The sequence below is a fragment of the Camelus ferus genome, chromosome 7 (genome assembly GCF_009834535.1).
Source record: "Camelus ferus isolate YT-003-E chromosome 7, BCGSAC_Cfer_1.0, whole genome shotgun sequence".
NCBI classification, from domain to species: domain Eukaryota; kingdom Metazoa; phylum Chordata; class Mammalia; order Artiodactyla; family Camelidae; genus Camelus; species Camelus ferus.
The window spans coordinates 30324229-30345731 of record NC_045702.1 but is presented as its reverse complement, the minus strand read 5'-3'; the positions used below and the strand labels follow the sequence as shown (position 1 = coordinate 30345731).

The window sequence follows — 21503 nt, the reverse complement described above, 5'->3', positions numbered from 1 at the left end:
GATTATGATCCCTAATTTGACATATTTTATTGATGAGCTAACTAAGGCTCATGTTAAGCAAAAGCAGCACACAGAATTAAACATCAATCCAAGTCTGCTTATCTCTACCCTGGTGCTCTTCTTCTCTCTTTTTTTTTTTTTTAACTAAGTATAGTCAGAAAAATATGGAATTCACGAATTTGCATGTCATCCTTGCACAGGAGCCATGCTAATCTTCTCTGCATCGTTCCAATTGTAGTATATGTGCTGCCGAAGCGAGCATGCTGGTGCTCTCTTAAAAGTGAAAAATTGTGTTAATAATCATAATGATAATAATGACATGCATTGCATAGAAAGTTCGCTTTGTGTCAGACACAGGGCATGGAGCACTCGCCACCTTGCCTCATGTAATCCTCACAGCAAGCAGTGAGATGAGCAGCCTTGCTCTCACACTTTCACGAGAAAGTGGAGATAAAGGATAGGTTAAGGAGTTCTGAAGCAAAGCGAGAGTTCAAATCCTCACTGGTCTCGCTGCTGAGCCTTTGTTCCTCATCAGAAGTGATTATTACAATGAAGATGTTTTCCTTTCAAATTAACAAGAATTTTTAAATGATAGTGCTGAGGAGGGAACAATGCAACAGAAATCTGTGTGAGTTGCTGCCCGGGAAGTAAATTTGTACATTTGAGTAGCTTAAGGAAATAATCCTAGATGTGCAAAAGATGCAAAGCATCAAGATGGTCATTGAAACATTATTAACAACGATTCTATAATATAGAGAACATATAATAAGTATATATCCCAATAGACTCTCTATAGCATCCTTCAAGCTGAAATTTAACTTCTCTCTTTTATTGGGTCAAAGGGCTTTACTGCTAAAACCACTTAATCATAAAAAGACTAGAAAGCATAAACTTTGAAAGCAAAGCTAAAGTAAGCTTCCTTTCCCTCTATTAATCACAATTTTTTTTAAAAAAAATGATACATCAAGTGACTGTAACACAAGGAAAATATGGCTATTAAGTGAGCTATTTTAAGAAAAGTATCATTATTTTAGTCATTACTGACACGCTGGCTTTAACTTCTATCTAGTTTTACCATTGAACTTCTTCAATAAAAGTACATGAGATAGCATCTAAGTCCTGAACATTTACAAAACATTTCCATGGGAAAAGTTAGGATTTTGGGAGTGTTGACAACCACCACATGAATATCTCTCAAACAATAACAGGATATTTCAAATTCTCAATGTAAATGTTTTAAGATGCTCAACCAACATAAACCAGGCCCTATAAAAATGTGCTCATGGCAAAGAATAACCTCATTATGTTCTCCCAATAAAATCCAACACTATAATGTGAGAATAAATCATTCTTTCCGTCCTTATGGTATTGGTTTTGAGTTGTCCTAACCTGGGAGCTCATTTCAAAGTAAATTTCCTAAAGGAACATAAACACAGATATATAAAAGGGCTTGTTTTTAAAAGTAGCTCAAATATTAGCAACCAGATTCTCTTGCCTCTTAGCAAAGGCTTTGTTTGGTGTTTTATTTTGGGCTTTTCTTTTTCTCTTTCTTTCTCTCATAAATTCTTCTTAGAAGGACGACTGTTAGTGGCAAGGTCAACTTTGCTTTACCACAAGTCACTAAAGACTGAGTTGGTAACCTGATATCTGAGAAGTCATTTGCTGTCATATGTCTATCACCAATCCTTTAGAAGAGTAAGAGAATATGATGCCTTATTAAGGCTTGGCCAAGTTAGGGTAGAGTTTCAATGTTATTGAACTCCATATGTGCATAGGGAAAAATATGATTGTTTTGTAGCCTATAAATATATCGCCAGTCCTAGCAAGTGGCAAGACATCTCGCTCTAGAAAGTCAAATGCTGCAATATGTCACTTTCAAACTTCTCTCACTGGTCCCAGGAAAACAGGTACAGATTTCAAGTAAAGTTATTTAAAGTAGATTCTGGTATACAGACACCCACGTACTCCAAAGTTAAATTTTCCAGTTAGACTGTCTCCAGTCAATCTGACCACTTCAAGCTGACAGGCAAGCCAGTCAAATTAGCAGTCACAGTGGGCCAAAAATCTGTCAAAATAGTTTGCTTAACTGGTGATTACTTTTTGACTGACTTGAGCAGTCAGGTTAATCAAAACAGTCCAACCAGATTTCCCATGTGTACACAGTCTTAGCTCTTCCTGTGTTAGTAGGTGTGCCCTGTTTATTTATTTGAGAGGAGTTTTATTAAGTTACATTGTTTAAGAGAAACAAGTCAAAAAAGTTGTGAGCAACTAGTTTGACAATTAGGGCTCCCCTTAGGGTTGGACCTCAACTTCAGCACTGGGGAGAAAAGGCCAAGAACTCCAGAGCAAGGCAAGGATAGGGGCAGAAAAGGGAAAAGCACCATGGGAGCAGGAAGAAACCATATGCCCTGCTCCTAACATTGTTTGCTTAGAAGGACTGAGACACATGTTTTGACAAGGGAATGGACTGGTTGTATCTTTTGAAATTAAATAAAAGCACTTAGAACCCAAGGAAGGGTTTGATGACATTGTTGATCATGGATTTTCATTCTTGGTGTGACTAGCCATTTCTGTCAGACAAAAGAAAAGCTTTAAGAATCCCCTTAATTTAAAAATGAGGGTGAAGGCAGTTTAAATTTTCAGTTTGCACAAATGACAACCTTGAATTTTAGTCTTATATTTCCAAAGTAGTGTTAGAGCAGTAGTTAGGAGTGCAGGGTTTGGAATCAGCCCATCTTGCTCTAAACCTGGGCTCTTTACTAACAAGTTGTGTGCCTTTGGACCAGATATTTCCCTCCCCATATGTAAATGCTCTTACCTGAACACTGGGCACAATAATACTACTTAATTTCCAGGATTATTTTGATTACTAAATGACTTAATGTGAGTAAAGCATTTTCAATAGGGTATGGTCAGGAGAACTTGCTGTAGAAAGGCATCTGATCAGAATAAGATGGTCCAGCTTAAGTTCATCATAACTGTGAGAGTATCTTGTTCAAAGAAAGGATTTTTATAAAGCACTAAACTTCTTTTACACCAGGTTCTTATGCCTCTTTTAAGTCATGCCCCAATTAATAGTTTTATCATTTAATATCTTTATAGTTTCTAATAACAATGCCAATAAGCATATGGCTGAAGTTTCTAGGTCCCCATTCTATGCAGGCTTTGAGCTGAGGGTTTTACCTTTTTCTCATTTAATAATCATAAAACCCAATGCGGTATATCAGGTTTACATGAGAAGAAATTGAGTTTCAATCAAATTGCATGACCTGTCTGGGATCCGACTGCTGGTTATGACAGAGCTGGCTTTGAAACCTAACCATCTTGCTTTGAAACCTATGCTCATTCTAATACACCATGTTTATAAGAACCTATAATTAATAAATATCTAGTTAATAATAACTTATATTTCTGGTTCTTCCAGCAAAGAAGAGCAGCTGATATTGCAGGTTTGGGACTTCCTAAAGAGAAACATTTGTCTGTAGGGCCTTCGAAGGTATTACAAGCAAATCAGAGGAAACAGGATGATCAAACACTGACCTGTCATATCCAGAGCCCATGTTTTTTCCACTTTCTACATTGCCACTTTGGGTTCCAAAAAAATCCAACAAAATGATGGGAAGACAAAACTCACAGGTTTCAAAGGATTTATAGCTAGAAAGGATCTCAAATATTGGTTAATTAAGAAAATACAAGGTAGAGTACCTCGTTAATTGAATATGGCTCAAGAATCTACTAAGAGCCTGAAAACAAAGTAATTCTTGTAACATTAAAACTATTTCATGCCTTTTCTTGGGTGATTTTTCTGCCATTGACTTAGGTAGTAATCTCAGACAGTAATGTGCAAAAAGTCTAGACTCTGAAGGTGCATGAATGAATGATACCTCTGGGAAGAGCCCAGACTTCCAGCTAAAACTCAGCATAGAGGGTGTAACCCAACATACAGGATTAACATATCAGGAGACTTGCCCTAGGTCAGCTCATCTCTCTGTGATGCCATATTCTCTAGATGGAAATAAAAACAGTGAACTCTCTTAAATGTGCCCTACGGTCTGATTAAAGATTGAAAAGGTCTCTAAAAATCCACAGCACTCCCAGGGAAAAATGCTAAATATCATTGTCATTATTATACCAAATGCCATAATTTGGTCTCCTCAGATTCCCTTTTTATGTAGATTCCATCAAACTCTGACTTTTGACTTTTTGCCTCTCTGACCAAATCTCCAATGACAAAGCAGAGGGAAATGTTGAGGCAATTAGTGGGAAATAGAAGCAATTAATTCCCTTTTTTAGTGGAGACCTGGCCTCTGTGAACCAGTTTAACCAAAAATAATCAATGACCTTTCTCTGACCAAACTGAAGCAAATCTACTTGATATTTGTCACTGGTTATCCATCTACTGCTTCAACATTAATGAGTCTCTTCACTTTGCCCCTTTCTTCTATGAAGTAGAGTCATCTATTCTGGTCCCTTGTTACCTCTGCAACTGCTATTTTCGCAAATTTAATACAGTCAAAGACCTCGTTATCCATGTGTAAGCCTAGGAACCATTTTTAGCATAGCTATGGTTTCTGGTTTCCCCCCAACCCTTCTCCCTTGAACTGTTTCCTCTTCTCTGCTATAAAGATGGAATCTTGTTCAAAATGAATAAAGTAGAACAAAAAAGATAAAGTTTAAATCCAAAAGTACCCCAGAAAAGAGTGTATTATTGACTTAGATCTAAGCCCCATATAGACCCAGGTCCAGGTCACGGCCCCATTACTTACTCACTGGTCACCTTGGGAAAGTTACCTATCCAAAAGCTTCACTTTTCTCAGCAATGGAGAGAGCAGCATTTGCCCGAAGGGCATGTCGGGCTCAAATGAAGTGAAACATGTAAAGTCTTTAGTACATGATGAGAATCCAATCAATGTTACCTATTATCAACTGTTGAAGAGATGATTTCATGTAATGTAGCTGATTTTGATACTTCATTAAAACTCCTTCTAGGATGACTGCTACTCAAGCAGAAGTAATTAACACTCATTGTCTCTTTTATACCCCTGTAGAGGAGTGTTTCAGCTTATGCATTTATTTTATACATTCTTTCCATCTCCTAGCATATTCTAGGATATTTTTGCTTGCTATTTTGTCATTGTTGGTGTTTGTTTTATCTTTAGACAAATGTATCTTAAGCAACTCATTCAGTGTGTTACATTTCACTGGGTGTGTTCAGTGGGACTGAAACTAAGTGAAATCAGTTACAACCAGTGTTTCATGTTGAAACAAATACAAATGAGGATGAATTGGCAATACATTTTTAGAAAATATAGAAAAGTAGAAGTGACCTATGAAGAAAAGACAAATTATGCAAAGAGTTGCTTTATTCTCTACTTCATTTTGCTCTGACAGCTCTGTCTGAAGGCAGAGTCCACCAAAGCTGTTTTCATAAGAAAGGATATATAAGATAGTAGCCCATGGTTATACTTTTTTTTGCTCTAGAAATCTGTCAGAAATATGAGATCAAGGATCCCACAGGGAAAAACAGAGAGATGCTCCCTTGGGGTTGTGACCTGGATTTCCAACTTAGACCTCCCATATCCAATCTAAGTTTGATATTCCAGAACTACTCTTCAAGCACAAGAGATCTAAACTTTAACACTACCAGACCCCTCTTCCTTCACTCTGAGGCCCAGCCCCAGCCCCAGCCCTTCACTCTCCACATTAGATTTTAATTCAATTTAAAATATTCAGCAAACACACACACACATACACATGCACACACACAGACTTATTCAAAGTCACATGGCAAGTTAGTGACAAGTTAAAATGCTGACTTCCTATTTTACAGTGTGTTCTATCAGCACTAAACCTAGCAACCACAAAGAAATCACTGAATCACTTACAAATATTTGCTTGGCCCACTGGTTTGGGAGCTAATCCATGTTCAGTTTGGTTATTTCTACAGCGGAAAATGACACAGTCTGCCAACTTTGATTTTCTTATGAAGTAGGTTCTATCATATTTTTAGCAAAGCACTTGCCTTCTGTTCTTGCCAGGGGTGCAATCAGTTTGCAAAGTATTACCCAGAGACACATACTTGTCCTTGGTCTCTTAAAGCAGACACAGGAGCACTCTATAAGCAAAACCTAAAACTAATGACTCTTGTCTTTCATCCCTCCAATCTGTGACCAGAGATATCCTGCTAAAACACAATCAGATCAAGCAATCCCTCTTGTTAAAATCACACAACCCTTAAAAGCATAGTTCTTATGGTCCCCTCACTTTAACTCTCCAGCCCTATTTTGTTATTCCCCACAACGATCCCAAGCTCTAATCAAAGATCCCTGAATGTTCCATGCTTTTCACATCTCTGCAAATGCTAGTCTACTGGTCCAATATCCTTCTCCTACCTTAAGCCCATCTATAGAAATGGTTAATTATTTTTCAAGATACACTTTACCCATCATCTCTTTGAACCTTAATAAACCCCTAGACTCACAGAGAATTCATATGTCCTTTTATTATAACACTTAGTATGATTCATTGTTGAAATGCCTCAACTGCTCCTTGGCAGGTAACATATCTTATACATCTTAGCATCCTCAAAACTTAGTGTAGCACCTGGTATACTCCTCTATCTATACACCTTCAACTTATATATCAAACTTACACAGATATTAACTGGGTTACTGATCAAGGCAAAACCATACATTCTCTATCTTCTCCAGAGGATAGTGTCATCAGTATTCTCACTAGGCAGACTCATCCACTGAGTCTGAGTAGGTTTGTTCCTACTCTAAGAGTGCATAAGCTCAGAGTTTTTGAACACCATATCCCCACATGTCCACAATAGTGTTTCAAAGGCTAATAAGAAAAAAAAAATGGTTGTTTGCAAAAAAAAAAAAAAAAAAAAAAAGAGAGAGAGAGAGATGCTTTAAAATTTGAGAGCAGAGAGAAAGTAAAGAAAGTTGAATACACTTAAGGGAAAAATCTTTAAGGGTAGTTATAATTCTGATGGAGAGAGAAAATCATCTATCATGTGAAAAGTGCCTTGCATGTGTGTAGGACAATCATAAGCTATAGAAGAGGAAAAGTGATTGACTAAATTGAGAGAAATTTGAGAGTATGATTAAAGTATCAGATGCCTCTTAGCCTAAGACTGATTAAGGAGAAGCCCAAAAGTTTATCAGAACTTAAAGGCTGATGGTACAAATGCTGCTGACAAAACTTCTGCTGCAGACCTCAGATAGTTCAGTAGGTTCAAATCTATTTGAATTTGCACAAGATCAAAGGGAGCAGAGAGTGTAAACATCGTAGCTGCTGAGGAATTCCCCACAGATCCTAGCGGAGAGCATTACCTGTGTATAGACAGATTTTCAAAGCAGTAGGTACTAGATTTCTGGGGAGTGGGGAGAGATGTTTGATAGAATGGGTTTTCACCAAAGGGGAAAACAAAGGATATAGTGAAATATCTGATTGAACAGATAGAAAGTCCTGGCTCAAATTCTTATTTGGATGGAAATACACCTAAGCAAGCTAAAAAGCTTTCAGAACTTAATTTGTTCATGTGCCTGTGTACTTCTGTATTGGAAACATGCTCACTAAACAAGAAATAAAGAAAGGAACAAAGAGAGGGATAGAAGGATTCTCTCGCCCTCTGGAAGAAGTTAGAAAGTGAACCACAATCTGTTTCAGTACACAGGCTGAAGGAGGAGTGTTTCAGGAAAGGCAAGAGATGATTTGGAAATACTTTTCTGCAGTAACTCTTGGGAATGAAAGTAAAAGGACATGGGAATCCTTACTGAAACTCAATCTCTATTTCCTAACTCATTCCCTTAAATTGCCCTTTTTTAGTTCTATTTTTGAATCTTACCTGTTCTTTCAAACCTGAAGTGATAAAAAGAAAAACAGCAACCTAATGGGTCTTAAAGGTCATTAAGCTTAACCTCCCACTGTTCCAGAAAATAATTACAAAATTGGAACCAAGGGCTTTCTTTCCTTGACCAATCTATTCTTAAAACTGGTCACCTAAGGAAATTCCACAACCTACCTTACTATTTTACTTTTCAATAATACAGATTCCCCCAATTTTCCTAACGTTTAACATAAGCTACCTGTAATTCTCATACCATTCTTTTTTGTTGATGAGTAAGTGGCCAAGACTTTCCATTCTCCAATAAATACAACTTAATGGAATCACAAAATTATCATTGACTAAGTTCTCACAGGCAAAATAATAACTGCCAAATTTTGGTATATCTCCAAACACCTGCACCCGGACCTACAGATTCCTTACTGGCTGGTAACTAACAACTTTATAAAAAAAGGAATTTTTTTGTAAGTTAATTTCTTGATATTCATTTTTTTTTCCTACAAGACTACTGTTAAGCTCTTCCCTCACAGGTTATGTTTTTGAAGACACTTGTGATTCTTACTGCTTTCTTCATACATCCTTTGCTCTTTGTCTCACAGACTCTTCTTGATCTTAGTAAATATAATCAGTAAAACCTAAGCAAGAAATATATTTTGCCCTATATATATATTTTTTTTCCCAAATGGTATAAAATTTGCAATCTGCATCACTTCTCTGGATCAGCTATCACTCCACTGCTTAAAACAATATTTTTTACTATAAAGAGTTAATTAAATTTACCTCCACGAAGAATCTGGCATGTCTAGTAAATTTTATTTTGTACATTGATTTGTACAAAAATCAAATTGAATTTTATTTATACTTTGGTTAATAAGAATTGAATGATTATACTTCCACTTGCATGTTTATTATTTTATCAGTATCCATCATTATTCTCTTTGAATCATATTTCATTAGTTAACTTGAAACCATTGTGTAAGAAGATTTTATTTCTTTCATTTTCTCCTTTCCTTATATCTCCTTTCTGACTAGTCAAGCCATGGTTTTCAAAATTATTTCCCACTTCCACTGTGTTAATTACCACAATATCTGAAAATATCACTAATGCTAGAAATTTCCATCAGATTTCAATAACTCTTAATTATTTTGGCTATCTAAAACTTATAATAAACCCTTGTGCTGCAGTCATTAAAATTAGGCTGATTTTTAAGAAACATTTTTCAGTTTCATTTTTGACAACAGTTCCAACTTCCAGTTCAACAAAATTACTATACTACTGCTTTGTAATGAAATGGAAAAAAATTTTTAAAAGCATGGTAATCAACCCAAAGAAATAGGCAACATGAAAATTGTCTCTATTCCATTTCTTATATAGCTAACAGAATTTTTATTTTCATTATTTTCATAATGGGGTTTACAAAGTTTGACCTATTTAAGGTAGCTTCCACCAAATAAGTAAAAGATTTAGTATTAATTCAAAAGCTACTCAAAAGTGTAAAGCTACATTCAGATTCATCTAAAATAGAAGTGAAGCAGAATTGTCTGAATAATCTTGATATTGAACTCTATATTCTGTTTCACTTTGCTTTGTCGACACAGTCTCTGAACAGAGAAGACTTGCGAAGGTTATTTTAAAGTCTCTTAACTTTAAATGAAGTCTCTAGTAAATAAGCTACTAAAAGGCTACCCAAAATCAATTAAAGATTACCTCAGGTTTATTTTCTCCTCAAAATGTCTATTCTTAATAGAACATTTTAAGACAGTACTGAAAGCACGGGATTACAATTTATATAAACAACTATATATAAAAATATATGTGTATTTTATATGTGTGTATATACAGATATATACATCTTCAAGTCCCTACTATAACTCTGCTAAGTATTATAATTGAAAACTATCACTATAAAAATTTATTGTTTTGGGACACTTGACATTTCCTACACAAATTATTTAGGTTCAAATCTTCATTAAAAAACAGAGTAATTTTTAGTCCTGAAAAAATAACATATGCTAAAGTATTATCTGGTGTCATTTCTGCTATGAATAGTACTTATTTTCTTACCTTTAAAAGCCAATAAAATATAAATTGCTAAAATGTAAATAGAAATTAACATTTACTCATAAAATAACATATAAGATGCAATAAAATGTTAAATCATGTTCCAATTTAGTAAATATCCAAGAATATTACACTAGAAGAAGAAATTGCTTTGGTATCATGAAATAAAACAGTGATTTCTATGTCTTGATTAAAATAAGACATTAATAGACACAGTTTCAGATATATTTTACCCAAATTACAGCAAATCACAGCTCAACTACTCTAATACCCTGATATCTAGTGATCACACAAGACGAAACCATAATTATCAGCAAGACACACATATCAAAGTAAAGTAGATATTGATTAGACTTGTCTTTATAGTTTGTTTAAAGTACAGAAAATTAACCTGCCAGTTTAGTTACCTACCAGCAATGATTGGATTCTATCAGTGTTATCACCTTTACAAACAGCACCGAATTATAATCCCTCTTCCCATAACATAAGCACCATGCCAAAAGAGACAACCAAAGTAAATGGTCTAACCCATGAATAATGAATAGTTTGGGCTGGTTGGAATCTACTTAGTTGAGGAAAGAGAAAAGAGAAGTGGCTCATTAGGGCATTTCCTGAACCTTGGCTGGAATTTCAGTTAAGGAAGAAGAAATGACACAGCAGTTTCAAGTAGGGGGACTTCCTTTCTTTATCTAAAATATGCTAACAATTTGAGAAACAGCACTCCAACAAAACTACTCAACAGTAAGTGGCCACAGTAAAAGCTCTCGTTGATCCCATTATTGCCCCATAAATCAGCATTTCTTCCCAGAATATACACAAGCAGTATATAGTTGTTATCAAAGTGGACTAAGATCCCACGTTTATTGCAACATGCTAAGTCTCACATTTAACATTTCTTCAACAAACTGACCTGCCCTAATTTTCAGTTTTTAAGAATTGCCATCTTGTTCAGAGTATTAACAGATTTTGAGTTTTTGCTTGAGGCCATCAAATTTTCCATATTTCAAATAATCACATTCTCCTAACATATGACTTTTCTCTCAAAGTGACTCTAGGATAATTTTCATCTATTCTAAGAACATTTTATCTTCCCTTGTAGCTGGAAGATACATAAATCAGCTTACAAGATTTATAATTTTTATTATTATTTTTCATATTGCAGTGTGATCTATATTTTTAAGGGACATGAATACTGGTTACTCACTTACTACTTTTATAAATGAAACATCTAAAGAAGTCCCATTTTATTTATTAGTTAACTGCATGAACATAAAAATCTAAAGATACAACTTCATTCCCACACTAGAATTTATGCTGTATATTTTGCATTTATTTTATAACAGTTACAGCATTTATTTACTTAACCTATATTTTTAAAAAATACATGAAGCAAAGGCTTCATGTTAATCATTGAAGTTTCATGCAAAAGTTATGTTCAAATATCTCTTGCCTTTGTGTTTTATAATATCATGCAATTAAATTGACTTTTATGTTTGTCAAGGAGTGGAGTTTATGTGAATATATCTCAGTGCTTTGTGTCTTCTCTGAAGAACTGCAAAACTATTAAGTAAAAAATAAGTTTTCTCATTATCAATTACTAATTTTTTAGTCATCTTACATTTTCTGATGATGGTATCATACATTTAAATCTCCTAAGGTGATGGGAAGGAGTAAATATGTAATTTAGAGTAAAGCTGATTAATTTAAGTTAATATCAGAAATAAAGAAACAAGATTAATAAAATACATTATTCAGAAAGAGAAATATTTGGGATTTTAACTCATTTTAGAAACTACTTTATATTGAATTATAGTTTAAAATATATTTGTGTGATTCAAAAGGTAAATTTTGAAGCTCTATTACTATATGGGCACACATTTTGGTTTTTGAAAACTTGAAAATGCACACATGGATACACACACCTGAAGCAATAGACACTGATGTATCAACACTGCTTATATCCTAATGGTGGTACAAAAGGGCGTTTAAGATATTTCAAAAATCTTATTTACCTATAGTTTCTATATTTTATATAATAAACATGCTTGTAATTTATATTAAAATATAATTTTAATTTGAAAAAGTTTGTACACCAAACTATTTAGGGATAGTATACTATTTTGTATAATATTGTGATATAATTAGAAATAAATATTTGACCTTCATCCCTGGTTCCTGGTTCACGGTTTCTGATAGGGGTGACAGGAACATCTTTTGCTACTTTGAAAGACCCTTTGAACAATATATGGGTTTAGGTTAAAGAGATGGCCTGATGGATCCCTAAATAGCTTCAAGATGAGGGCTGGTTATTAGAGGGACCAACCATGTGATTAGAAGTTTATCTTTCTAAATCATAGACTTGATCATCTTATTCTCCTTACTTATAACCATCAGAAGCTTTCTACCACCTAAACTGATTCCTCTAGAATAGCATATGAAAGTCTTCACAACTAAATCTAAGTCTGGGTTCCAAGCTTCACCATAAACATCCTCCCTTCCTTCTGCTCAGAATGTCTGGCTTCAAGACTCTCCTTTTTTTCGATGTCTAGATCGTATCTGACCTCCTGCTTATAGGTTTTCAGGCTTTCCTTGAAAGATAAGAATTAAACGTGTGTGTGTGTGTGAACAGATGGAACTTGACACATCTTTCTACTATAAATGTTAATGTCAATATAATTTAATCTCAAAGAAATATATAAATTCAATATAATATCCATCAAAATTCTAGTTACATTCTATTGGATATTTGTATTACTATTTACTAAGAAGAATAAATGAAAAACAGCCAAAATATTTTGAAAATAAAAAATAGTGAGGAAGGACTTGACCAATGAGGTATTGAACATATTGTTTAACTACACTAACTAAAACAGCTTATTGCTAGCATATAGTAGACAGACATTTCAATGCATTTTTAGAAATTTAGTGTATACAGAATTTTGAATTTAACATTGGTAGGAAATGGATATATTCCTCATTAATTACTTTAAGGGCAAATAACTAACAATTTGTTGGGAGGTAGGGAGAGAGAAAAAGAGAAGTAGAAAGAGATCCATACCTCTACTATACCAAAAATTCAATTTCAAAATCTTAAAGACATAAATATAAAAATTTTTAAATCACTCAGAAAAATGTGATCATTTAGTAACCCACAAAGCAGAGAAAAATATAAACAAAGGAAAGTCTAACATATATGACTACATACAGATTAAAATCTTTCTAAGAAAAGAAGTATTTTTTTTAATTTGACCAAACAAAAACTGGGAAAACGCTTTCTCCACAGCTTTGAAACATATATTGCGTAGGTAATTGTTATGCTGTATTATAAGGTTTTGATTATTTGTTTGTCTTCTTACCTGAAAATTTACTTATTGATGGATTGGACCATAACATTTTCTTCTCTATATCAGTAATTCTCTCTTAGTTTCATGACACGGAAAATCATGTAAAATACGCATCTCATACTTATTCCAGGTAGAGGACAAAGGACCAGGAATATTTAGATCCCACTAAAATCCCCCTAAAAGCCAGGTAGTTTGGTTTCAGACTGCCTCTAGGGGAATATTAACTCCCAAGCATATCCTGTCCAAGTTACATGTGGGCAAAGTGTGTTTTGCCATGCTGAGGGCAGCCTGCTGACAAAACTTCCATTGTAGGCTGTTGGAAAGACAAGCTGTCATTCGCTGAAACAGTATGTGATATATGGAAATATAGACAGAACAGAGACAGCATATGCTTCCAAGTACTTAGAATTAGTCCTGTCACACAGCAGACAGTATATATTAAACACTAAGCCTTATGTTCTTTACAGTAACGTCTCCATCAAAACCAATATTCATTTATTTATTATTCATTAATAAGCTTCTACTGAATGTCTACCATGTATCCACCACTAAGATACGAAGACGAACAGGTATGATCCTTACCCTTAAGGAGATTAAAATCTAATAGACTTTGGAAGACAAATTATCCATGGTTTAAATTAAAGGGAAAAAAACCCCAGAAATTTAGCGAGGTAATACATGAAATAGCAAATAAAAATGATGTAAGGAATAAACGGATTGTTTTCTTACATCTGATTTTGTTAGGGAATGGGATATTGAAATGAGAAATGCCATTAAAGTAGAGATTTTTTGGTTTCTAAAGTCAAACATATTTGACGGTGCTAAGGTAACAATTAGTAATAGATAATGTCTAGGTAAAATAATGTTAAAAACATATTAACAGATTATACAGAAAAAAATGCTTGTCAAATGGCAATTAACACACTTTTAGAAGTGGACTCAGAGAATAGTTCTACAAGTAGAAAGCAGATATTAGCTTTTCAAAAAGAAAAAGCAATACATTCATTGTTACTTCATATTGTTTTCATAGAAGTCTCAAAGATACAAGGCAATTGATAAAAATCTTTTTAATGGTAATTGATTTTATACATATTCACCTGGGATGTTAAGGGCCACTCTGCCCGTAAGTGTGCTTTTTTTCTTACCAACATGTAGCCTAGTCAAAAACAATCGTTAATTTTTGAAAAACTCTCAACCTGATAAACAATGAAAAAAACTAGCTTCTCTTTTAAAAAGCTAAATTCAAGGAAAGGGTATATCTCTCTAGGAAGTTTGGAAACTCCAGAATCAGTATTACCATAGAAAATAAGCAAACAAAATCAGATATGAGTATATAGAACTGGAATTTATATGTCACTCATGAGTAAGAAATTTTACTTTTAGAGAGAAATTAATATTACCACTAAGTTATTTGGCAAATAATTTGCATTGATTATTCAAAAGTCTGATTTAATTACCAATTTGGTGACGTGCATAAGCTAGAAAGTGAATGTTTCCTATTTTTGTGTAGTAACTCCAGACTCTGCCTGAATAGCAGTTTAAGACAACCACTAAATGTCAAATCTGATCTTGAATTCCAATATCATTTAAGAATTACAGACTAACATATAGGAGTTCATCCCACTAAAATACTAACATTGAAACTTATCTAGATTTCTACGATTTCACTAGCACATTAGCAAGTACAGTATTTGTAAAGTTTTAAAATGCCTTTTAAAACTGCACTAAAGTTTCATTCCATCAAAGTTATTATGTCCTTAACAAGAAGCATACCAGGCACTAGGACTGTGGAACATGTGTAAAATGATCAATTACACATATACAATTGCAATAGTAGTACTTTTTCAGTTCTAAAATGCTCTTCATCTATCTCAGTGAACTTCAGAAACATCAGCTCATCAATTCACAGTGTTAGCAAAAGTGCATGACTTATCATTGCTCTGCGAGAAATGGAGAATCAAATGACTTTCGCAAGTTTTTCTGTCCCCAACAACTCAGTTTTGAAGAACAAGGAATCTCTAAAAACCTTTAAGGCATTAATATAATTTAATTCTTCTATGATGCCAAGGGCTTTAAGATTTCTCTAGAGCTTATGTTTAATCTTGCCATACACTAGAGTATTAAACAAAGAGCCAGCACTTCTGAAAATTATGAAGTAGGTAAAATTTGTCTTTAACATGCAATCTCTATGTCCTTTTCCCTTTTGCCAGACAGGTGCCACGATCCCTTATCATCTCCCCAGTTTGCTACTATCTAAAACTATTTTTAGAAAACTCTCTAATTAATTCATTATGTACTTTATTCACCAAGGTATAAATGACTAATAAGACTTAAAATATTCTCCTTCCCCAAAGCTTTTGCATTTGGAAGGTGTGAATCCTTAAGGTAAAGAGAGAAGATATATTTAAAATTGGGAAGGGAAGATTATATATAAAACTCCAGAAGTAAGAATTATTCCATGAAGGCTGTCATCTAATCTATACTCAGATTAGAAGATGTGTTTATTATCCATAAAATAAATAAAAGTATAAAGCTTCTTCCTCTGTAATATTAGAATGTTTCAAATGAGATGGCATCTCCTATGACTGACACTGCAGCTCTTTAGAGATGAGAAAAATGACAATTCTTCTACAGTCTACCAAAATTGTACAGCTGCTGTCTGCCAGACAGAAGAGGACAGGATATGCTATACCAGACAACTCCAAAAAGTACAGAATGTTAAAAACAAAATGTTGTTTTATAGTGTACAAAGTCAGTGTGGATTGGTGAGGGAGCTCTGTTCCACATAGTTACTCATAGACCCAGGATAATGGAGGCTCCATACCCATATATGCTTTCAACCCTACTAAGCAGGAAACAGGATGTGGTGAATCATACGCAGGTTCTTACAGCTTCTGAAGGAAGTGACACTCATCACTTCTGTTCACTCATTCATTGGCCAAAGCTGTCAACGACCATGGCTACTTCAAAGGAAATTAACCTCCAATATTTCCATATGCTGAGAGAACCAGAATATTTGTCATTAGGGAAAATGACTATAAATCTCTCCTAATAGCCTTTAACTTACCGACTCTCCCCAGGGAATCACCCTTTAGTAAAGTTTAGTTCTTCTATAATGTCACCTAAGAAACAAATTCAGTCCTTCCAATAATAAGCTATGAGCTTTATTCTAAAACATTTCACTAAAATACAAATAAGAAGAGAGGGCAGGTATAAGAACAAGGGAGGGAGCAGGTAGCAAGTTGAAGATGATGATTTCAATTATGATTTGGGGAGATGAAAACTAAAATAAAATAAAAACTCTATGACTATAGACATGTTTATAAGTATTATTACTTTTGTTCTTAAGATACATGCCCAAAACACCTTCCAGAATCTATCTACAAGCGGGGAACTGTCATCTTTCAAAGGGCATAAAAATACAAGTCATTTCACAAATTCATATTTTGCTTCAAGCAAACACAAGTTTTCATGATTAAACTGTAATAATTGTAACAATGTGATGATTTTTAAAGAGATATTATCTGGAAAGGTAATAAGATCAGAGACAAAGAAAGAAGTGTAGAACTATTTTTCCATATTGCCATTTTGACACTTTTAAAAATTCCTGTAGAGATTTAAAAAAGGCCCATGCATACAAAAAAGCATGAGCCTTTTTGTTTTAATTTACAATTTTTGGTTGACATCTTTAACTATGATAAATCTGCCTTTTGACAAAGTGAAATAAGAAGAAACAGAAGGAGGAAGGAGTAAGACTGTTTTTTTCCTCCAGTAAGTTAGGGTGTAATATGCAATAATGTATAAAATCTAGATGTGACCTAGACTAAGCAATGTGTAAATGTTGTCTTAGGGATCATTTATACTCTTGGTGACAAGAAATGCCAGTAGTATTTAAATTCACTTTGATCGGTAGGTGCTTCATGATGTGGGTATAAAACAAAGGAAAAATGAGATTCATAAGACTTCAATAAAGATGTCAACAAATGCCAAGAATGATGGTATTGTGGCAGGAATAGTCTTTTTTTAATTGATAATCTCTTTGGAAGTTGCCAACATGATTTGTTAGTATTTCTTAATTTAAAAAATGTATACAGACAGTCCCCAACTTATTATGGTTCAAAGTATGATTTTTTGACTTTATGGTGATGCAAAAGGAATAAACATTCAGTGGAAGCCATACTTAGAATTTTGAATTTGGATCTTTTCCTGGGCTAGCCATATGCAGTAAGATGCTCTCTCCTGATGCTGGCCATATCAGTGATCTATAGCACCCAATCAGCCACATGATCACGAGGATAAAAAAACGGATACGCTTTCAACCATTCTGTTTTTCACTTTCAGTACAGTATGTGATAAATAGCATGAGATATTCAACTTCATTATAAAATAGGCTTGAGTTAGGTGATTTTACCCAACTGTAGGCTAATGGAAGTGTTCTGAGCACATTTAGGGTAGGCTGGGTTAAGCTATGATGTTCAGTAGATTAGGTGTATTAAATTCATTTTCTACTTACAATATTTTCAGCTCATGATGGGTTTATTTGTACACAACCCCATCGTAAGTTGAGAAAGATCTGTGTGTGTGTGTGTGTGTATGTATACATACACACACATATACACATATAAATATTTAGAAAGAGAGGATTAAAATTTTCAGTTAATAAGACTTTTAATCTCATTTGGGCGGATGATAGAAGCCAAAATAAATTCACAAATCAATATTCAAAATTTCACTTCAATTTTTCCAAGGTACATAAAATAGAAATTACAAGTAGAAAAAACTGATACTTTAATATTATTTTGCTTTAGAATCTGCATTTTGAGTACTCCATTTTTATTTGTTTTTTCTCCCCAGATTAAGAATCTATTGTAATGTCTTAATTGCACAGTGTTGTGATGGTCAGCTTTGAGTACCTGGACCAATGACATCAAGTCTGACAAACACAAACATGTAGCCACACATTTACAACATCTATCCACTGACATCATGGCCAATGAAAACCATTCTACATTTTCCAAATCACATTCCCATCCCTACCTTTGCCATCTGGGACTCACCTGATAATCCAGATTTGCCCGAATTCATGCATGGCCTCTACTGTTTGTAAGAATTATGATTCTTATGCCAAATGGTAAAGAATTAACATTGGATTATTCACTTTTATTTTATCAGAGTTGAAATTCTAAGATAAATTAAATATAATGCCATGGCTTAGAAACTTTTTAATGGAATACATTCTTACTAGGTAGAGGTTTCCCTCAAGGGAATGTTAATAGTTAATTTGCCAGGATACTTAGTTCGTGTAGCTTGAGTATCTATCTCCTGCCATGACACTGAAATGAAAAGGATTTGTTAAATATAATGAAATACTTCCTGAAACATAAATTACTGGGTGTATCTAGACTAGCAGCTTGTAAACATACTAATTACATTGGGTGTAAGCTATGTGAGTGGCCTTATCTTTCAATATAATATTTGTATTTATTACATTTCCCATATGGTAATGCTTCCTTTCATTTTGCTATCAACTAATGAGGAAAAAGTTGAAAAGCATTAACAGGAAATAAAAATATCTCCAACTAAAATGGTAGAGAAGGGAGGCCAAGTATTATGAAATAGAGGCACAAATGTATTAAAGTATCAGGTCTAGATTCAAGTAATTTGTATTAGGTGCCAGGAGCTGTGCTAGGAGCTTTCATGGAATATGGAATGCAGTGATTTAAAAAAAACTTTTTTTTAAGGAAACACACTTAAAAAATTATAAAGTTAGAAGTCCGGAAAATTAAACCCCTTAAAAACTTCCTATGTTAAACAAGAGAAAAAGAGAACTGGGAGAAAGAAAGTGGCAGTCACCATGCTGGTATTATCTGAGAATCTATGACAAGTAATGGTGTGTTTAGAAGTGATTCTTTTCTCCTGTGTACGGATGTTGAATCATGCAAAAAACTATACTTTATTTTCTGGTTGCAACTCAAAGCAGGCAGAGTTTAGCTTTGAAAAACCCAGGGACTACATGGGTTTTATTCTCCCTATTTTGGATGAGAGCTCTGAAACAAAAGGGACACACACACACACACACACACGCAAATAATATGGCTGTTGGTGACTTCTGATCCTCCAGTTCCTGAAACTAGGGGCAAGAGATGTACCTCTCATACTGTATGCAGACCTACAACAACTGTTAACTTTCTTCTGGCAAGCTGATATAAAGCCGTAGATTGAGTATTAGAGAAAAACGGCTGTGACAAGGAAGGAACAACAGTGAAACTGATGCTGAGTAAACTTAATTTTAAAGAAAAGAGAATACAAGTAAAAGTATCAGATACAATAGTTAGATTTTAGATGCCTATACTATCAATTCGCAGAATATAGGAAGCAAAGTGAAAAATGACATTTCAGCATGGTGAGAAGAACGCAATTCCACGGGTATAGCTAAGAATTAGTAGAACGGCGTTCTCTTCTAGATTAGAGCCAGAAAGTGAGTATAGCTTAGTGGCAGAGTGCATGCTTAGCATGCAAAAGGCCTTGGGTTCGATCCCCAGTTAACTCCGTTTAAAAATAATAATAAAAAAGAAAAAAGAGCCACAGAAAAACATGCTTGACTTTAAAAAATACATAATACAGTATAAGCATTAGAAGGACTGCATTGCACATAAAGAGGAAACAACCAAATGGGTTACATGAGCTCAGGGAAGCATTCACAGTGTAGATAATTTTGACCAAACATTGATAAAAAGAGAAGTAATATGAGATAGGTACCACCCGATATCACAAGGTTGGAGTTATTCAGCTACCTTATTTAATTCTGAACATTAAGATTTTTAAAATTTTATTTTTCTAGCTTTATTTTGGAATTGACAAACATAATTGTATATATTTAGTGTACAATATAATGATTTGATATATATTGTGAAATGATCATCACTATCAAAATAATTAACACAACCATCACCTCACATAATTAACTTTTTAATGTGAGAACACTTATCTACTCTCAGCAAATTTCAAGGATATAATACCATATTATTAACTATAGTCTAGTTGAAAGCAGAACTTCATAGTTAAAATGAGCAAACTTAAGTTCATTATTAATTTGTTAATAGCTCATCCCTACAGGAATATTAAACCTAACTATAGACATAATAAGTAATCTGCAATGGCTTTTTATTAAATGTAATTGCCACAGAATGATTTAGAAGCTAGAACTAAACATTAAAAAGAAAATCATCCATGCCTGAATCCAACAGAATGCAGGACTCATTCAGTAGTCAGGCAGGGATGACGGAGAAAATGAGTAAGTCAATATCTAGGTCAATATGACGCTTCTCTGTCTAAATTCCATTAATAAATCTCATTAATTCAATGAGGAAATAGCTGAATAAAGCTCAAAATTATAAACTTGAATAATATTTGGGGCTTCTCTTAAACCTCATGGCTCGTATTTTCCAGAAATAGAAAATAAACTTCCCTTACATTGAGAGAGGGGGCTATGTGTGATCACAAATATATGTACTTTTGCTGTTAAAACTTGAATCTTTTTACTCGTTAACTCAAACTGCCTTGACTTCTCATGTTTATGCAAAACAGATTTTTTGGAGAAAAAAAAGAAAGGTACGTAACATCAGAGGAAATCATCAAAGAACTAGTGGCAACATCTTAAGGCTTTTATCAAAGTAGTGAGGGAATGCATTAAAGCAACAATATCTGAAGCTTACATGTGATGGGACTACTAAATTTAATAGTGTATCTTATGAACATATGTGGATATAATGATTTTTCTTAAGAATGCTCATTCTGACAGACTTTGTTTCTAAGTAAGAGAACATTATTCTCTCAAGACAATTCAGAAAAAAAAAATCCACCAATACTTCATTAATAATAGATGCCTCACACTCTGCAAACAGATGAAAGTTTTTGAAAAACTATATGCACTATAAGTGAAGGTTATACAAAGCAGAAGAAGCTTATGAATGGAAAAAAGTCATTTAAAATCCTTCATCAAATTCCTACGAGAAAATGGTGGGCTATAAGATGAATTGTTAAAACTGAGTCTTAGTACATGAGCGTTTAAGTAAAACTAAGGGGCTCTCATCTAGCAAATCTTGTTAAGCAAACTATTGTTAAATTTGAGATTTCTATTTACATTTATCAAAATGTGACACTATGAAGAAAGATTCTTCTGGGTGCTATATGGGGCCTTCCCTTATACGTGAATTACAAAGTCACTGGTATCTAATTTCTA

General features: G+C 33.9%; 1 protein-coding gene and 1 non-coding gene across 2 annotated transcripts in view; both read right to left on the bottom strand.

Moving 5' to 3' along the window:
* Nucleotides 1-21503, bottom strand: part of TFEC (transcription factor EC) — a 132846-nt gene that overhangs the window by 64441 nt on the left and 46902 nt on the right.
* Nucleotides 159-262, bottom strand: LOC116665143. Its single transcript, XR_004321706.1, has one exon. It is a non-coding gene; the product is annotated as a U6 spliceosomal RNA (small nuclear RNA).